A 6,023-nucleotide genomic window follows, 5' to 3' on the forward strand; every position below is an offset into this window, starting at 1 on the left:
CTCTGTTTTCATCACACACCAGCCTCTCCGCTTGGCTTTCGCTGCTCAGCCACGCTGGCTTTCTTTCTGTTCTCTCGGACACTAAACTCTTTTATGCCTCAGGGCCTTTGCCCTAGCAATTCCCTCTCTCTGGAATCTCCTCTTCCTCCTTCCCCCTCCCCCTCCTCTATCTCTTCCTCTAACCTCGGGGCTCTACTCAAATAGCCCCTAACCAGAGGTCTCAAACTCGCGGCCCGCCCACCAATTTTGTGCGGCCCGCAGACTGGCCCGCAGACTAATCCACGAAGTTTTATTAGTCTGCGGGCGCGAGTTTGAGACCCCTGCAAGCTATTTGAGCACAAAACACTTGTCAGACAGCCTCTTTAAAGTAGTGCCCCTTCCCCCTCTCCTATTGCCTGTTTGTTTGTTGTTTGTTTTCATGCCCTGCATCACAATGAATGATCTGCTATTGATATGTTGGTTTACTTATGCTCCTCTTACCAAAAAGTAATTTCTTAGAACAGGAATCTTGGTAGTCTTGTTCTTGTTTGAATCTAAAAATAATTTGGATTTAGGAAGAAAGGGAGACTAGAGGCCATGACAGAAAGGATGTGCCAGGCAAAAGTAGGGGTTTTAGGGGAACCCTGAGTTCATCAAGCCTACCAAAGTGGAGGGGGACGCAGCAGGCGGGGCACTTTGTCCATCCAGTATTAGAGGCACACAGCCTGGGATCTACTTATTTTGTACAGACTCTACAAAAACACAATTTATTCTACAGTATGAAAAATCTTTTTTCAATAATGATAACAGTAGAAAGAAATCTGAAAATTGTCAGTTATTTTTACAGCAAAAAAGGTTAATCTACGTACATACTAATATGTTTTGTGAGAAAAGATTTCTCTGAGCCTTCCCAAGGTTTTAAATGTCTCTGTTTCTCTCTCTCTCTCTCTCTCTCTCTCTCTCACACACACACACACACACACGTGATAACTCTGGAGAACAGGCTCTGGCAGGTGATTTTTTTTTCCCCATTTTAGAATGCCCTTTATAAAACCTAAGCAACATGTTACACATCAGTACTTGGCAGGTGCTCATGACCTACCTTCAAGGGCTGTTGGACGAGGCTCACAGGAGGCCACTGTGAAAGGAGGCATATGTAAATGGCATAAGGGCATAAAATCAGATTAGTGATGGGAATCTGGGAGGGCTTCCTGGAGGAAGAAGCATTTTTAATGGGCTTTGAAGCACAGACTAGTCTCCTGGAAGAAAGAGGCCCCTCAGAGCAGAATGGTAGATAGACTCAAAGGCCCAGACATGGGAAAGGTTTAAAGAACCCTGAATTACGTGGTTTGACTTGAATCGTATATACTTACTTTATTTCTGGTAATGAGATGGTGCCATCTTTCTAAATAATTGTACAGGTACTTCCTAGCTCAGTTACTTTGAACAAATTACTAGGTTTCCCAGAGCGTCATAAATGGAGATGATGACAGAAACGCATAGTGTTTGCTCTCAGGATTAAAGGAGAATAAGTAAGAAAAGAACTGAGTACTGTACCAGTACACAAAATCACTGAATAAAGACGAGCACTCAAGGCACTTGGGAAAGTGCTCTTGGATCTTTGATAAGCCTCCAACTTTGGAATTGGGAGGCCAGTATAAATATGACATCTTTCAGCTAAGATCTGGAAACTTTGCACCCGTTTAAAGTCACTAGAGCCTGATGACTCAAGAAAACTGGATTAATATATCTTTTCATTTTTAACACCTTTCCAGACTATTCAATATGTACCTGTAAACCCTTCAATATAAAGGATAAATTACACAGCTTATTGTGAAGCCTACCTTTTATTTTCCTTTATGTATTTATTTTATTTATTTATTTATTTTTTTTTACAGAGGCAGAGATAGACAGGGACAGAGAGACAGGAACGGAGAGAGATGAGAAGCATCAATCATTAGTTTCTCGTTGCGCATTGCGACTTCTTAGTTGTTCATTGATTGCTTTCTCATATGTGCCTTGACCATGGGCCTTCAGCAGACCAAGTAACCCCTTGCTGGAGCCAGCGACCTTGGGTCCAAGCCGGTGAGCTTTTTGCTCAAACCAGATGAGCCCGCACTCAAGCTGGCGACCTTGGGGTCTCGAACCTGGATCCTTCCACATCCCAGTCCGACGCTCTATCTACTGTGCCACCGCCTGGTCAGGCTATTTTTCATTTTATAATATATTTAGGACATCTTTTCCATGTCTCAATATAGTGGCCTCATTTCTTCCCTTTTTTTTTCTTTTTTTTGACAGAGACAGAGAGAGGGGGGGATAGAAAGGGACAGACAGACAGGAATGGAGAGAGATGAGAAGAATCAAATCATCAGTTTTTCGTTGAGACACCTTAGTTGTTCATTGATTGCTTTCTCATATGTGCCTTGACCGTAGGCCTTCAGTAGACCGAGTAACGCCTTGCTCGAGCCAGAGACCTTGGGTGCAAGCTAGTGAGCTTTGCTCAACCCAGATGAACCCGTGCTCAAGCTAGCGACCTTGGGGTCTCGAACCTGGGTCCTCCGCATCCCAGTCTGACGCTCTATCTACTGCGCCACCGCCTAGTCAGGCCATTTCTTCCTTTTTAAAAAAAACCTTTTTTTATTGATTGATTTTTTTTTTTTTTTTTTGTATTTTTCCAAAGCTGGAAACGGGGAGAGACAGTCAGACAGACTCCCGCATGCGCCCGACCGGGATCCACCCGGCACGCCCACCAGGGGGCGATGCTCTGCCCCTCCGGGGCATCGCTCTTTTGGGACCAGAGTCACTCTAGCGACTGGGGCAGAGGCCAAGGAGCCATCCCCAGCGCCCGGGCCATCTTTGCTCCAATGGAGCCTCGCTGCTGGAAGGGAAGAGAGAGACAGAGAGGAAGGAGAGGGGGAGGGGTGGAGAAGCAGATGGGCGCTTCTCCTGTGTGCCCTGGCCGGGAATCGAACCCGGGACTTCTGCACGCCAGGCCGACGCTCCACCACTGAGCTAACCGGCCAGGGCGATTGATTTTTTTTTTTAATTAGGGAATATTTTACTGCTTCACATCAATTTTGAAAATAACCCCTAATTTTATTAATTAATTTATTTATTTATTTATTTATTTTTACAGAGACAGAGAGAGAGTCAGAGAGAAGGATAGATAGGGACAGACAGACAGGAACGAAGAGAGATGAGAAGCATCAATCATCAGTTTTTCGTTGCAACACCCTAGTTGTTCATTGATTGCTTTACCGTGGGGCTATAGCACACCTAGTAACCCCTTGCTTGAGCCAGCGACCCTGAGTCCAAGCTGGTGAGCTCTGCTCAAACCAGATGAGCCTGCCTCAAACCAAATGAACCCGCACTCAAGCTAGCGACCTCGGGCCTGGGTCCTCCGCATCCCAGTCCAACGCTCCATCTACCATGCCACTGCCTGGTCAGGCTGATTGATTTCTAAAAGAGAGAGGAAGGGAAAGAGAGAGAGAGAGAACATCGATTTGTTGTTCCAACCACCTATGCACTCACTGATTGTCTCCTGCACACACCCTGGCTGGGGACTGAACTGGAAAGCTTAGTGTATCAGGGTGACACTCCAACCAACTGAACCACCCTGCCAGGGCCTCATTCCTTCTTATTAATAGCCACATAGCAACCCAGGGTATAGGCACATCATAATGTGCTTAATGGTTCTCTACTAAAAGGCATTTGGGTTTCCTATGTTTTAATACGATAACATATACCCATCACCCTTGTACATTCATCTTTACACACTCGCTCAACTATTTCCTTTCTATAAATTCCACGAAGTAGAATCACTTGGTGAAAACACTTTTTTTCTGTACTCACTGGTTTCATTATTATTATTATTACTGCAAAAGTACTCCATGTTTCAACTGAAGAGTTCCAATTGTACAGAACAGTATGAAGAGAAAAGTAAAAATCATTGTACCTCAATCCTGTTTCCAAGTAATAACTTGTAATATTTGGAAGCTGTATCTATGTGTCTGGCACATGCGGTATATGCATAGCTGTATACCTGTATGGCCCCCCTTTACAGAAAAAAAAAAAAAGGTGATCATTTTATTTGTACTATTATGCAAACTTGTTTCCCTTAACATAATTTGGACATCTTTCCACATCAGCATATAAACTCTTTTAAAATATTGTGGAATACTTTATTGTATGGATTGATTATAAACACCTATCGATGGAATTTAGGTCATACCAGTATTTGACTACTATAAACAATGCTATAATGAACATCCTTGTATATATGTGCTGCAGTGAACATCTTGGCATGTGTGTACATACATGTGCAAATATGTTTCCTCATAAATAGTATTTTGGGGTCAAAGGTATATGACTCAAATATTGTATAAGACTTCTAAAACGCCCTTCAGAAAGGCAGAGCAATGGGCACTGCCTCCAATAAATATTGGGGCGCTATTTTTCCAGAGATGTCAATAGTATAGTATTGTAAAATTCTTTGCACTGTTGTTCAAATAAGTGGAAAAAGGATGTCTTCTTGTGGTTGTACTTTGATTAGTGCAGCTTCCCACGTAGTCATTGGTTTGTTTGTTGTTATTGTTTTATGGTTTTGCATTTTTCTTGCCTTGCACATTTTTTTCTTTTCTTTTTTTTTTTTTTTTTTTTTTTTGCACATTTTTTTAAATAGGCAAGTGGTTTACTTTATAGATTCTGAGTTTTGCATCAGGCTTAGAAAGGCTTTCCACACCCCAAGATTACTTGTTAACATAATTGAGTTAAAATGGAAATGACAGTCCATCTTTTCCCTGGTCTATTTGACTACCACACAGAAATGGCAAGAGAATACATACTATCAATAGCTTCTCTGTGATAATGAATGCATTAATCACAGTAGGCAGCAAAATTGTCTCAAAGATTAATTACTGCCAGAAAAGGTCAAAGCTAGACACAAGGCCTTGAGTCAAAACGCATGAGAAAAATAAAATAATATTGTAAGCATAAAAAGGCAATAAAAATAACAAGATAGAATAACAAGTCTTTTACTTAACATTCAACAGCATACAAATCAGCAAGCATGTTTAAGTAAGAGCAATGTTTTTGTGTATTTTGATACAATTACCAGTCCAAGTTTAGGACCAATGTTGCCATATTAAATGCAGGATTTCTGCATTTCACTTCTCTTGCAATGGAATAAGGAGGCCAGTTCTGCACATTTATCTTTCAGCAGAAGAAAGAGCACAACTTGTCCATTTTGCTCCTTTCAGGCACGGTGGCAGAAGTTGCACACTTCTTCATCATTGATACTCTTTTTTTATTATTATTATTAATTTGAGAGAGAGAAAAACATTGATTTATTATTTCGTTTATTTATGAATTCACTGATTGACTCTTGTATGTGCCTGCAACCGTGGCTTATTGGAAGGACACTCTACCAACTAGGCAACCCAGCCAGGACAATATCCCACATCCTCCAACATGCTAATTGGTCATTTGTTTTTCATCTAGCCATTCAAGTCCTCTGCCCATTTTTTAACTGAATTGTCTTTGTATTGTTGAGTTGTCTGATTCGTTCTACAGTGTGTCTGTAAAGTCATGGTGCACTTTTGACCGGACACAGGAAAACAACAAAAGATGATAGAAATGTGAAATCTGCACCAAATAAAAGGAAAACTCTCCCAGATTCATACCTATTCAGTGCAGTTCGATGTGGGCTCATGCACTGATTTTTTAGGGCTCCTTAGGTAGCTATCCCGTATAGCCTCTACAGACTCGTCACTGACTGATGGCCTACCAGAACGGGGTTTCTCCACTAAACTGCCGGTTTCCTTCAACTGCTTATCCCACCCAGTAATGTTATTCCTATGTGGTGGTGCTTCGTTATAAACGCGCCAATATTCACGTTGCACTTTGGTCAGGGATTCAAATTTAGCGAGCCACAGAACACACTAAACTTTCCTCTGTACCGTCCACATCTCGACTGGCATGGCCGTGGGCTGCTCCGCTGTATACACGGTGTTACATCATCATCTGCACATGCGCACATGCTGCCA

Source organism: Saccopteryx bilineata, chromosome 4 (genome assembly GCF_036850765.1).
Source record: "Saccopteryx bilineata isolate mSacBil1 chromosome 4, mSacBil1_pri_phased_curated, whole genome shotgun sequence".
Taxonomy (NCBI): Eukaryota; Metazoa; Chordata; class Mammalia; order Chiroptera; family Emballonuridae; genus Saccopteryx; species Saccopteryx bilineata.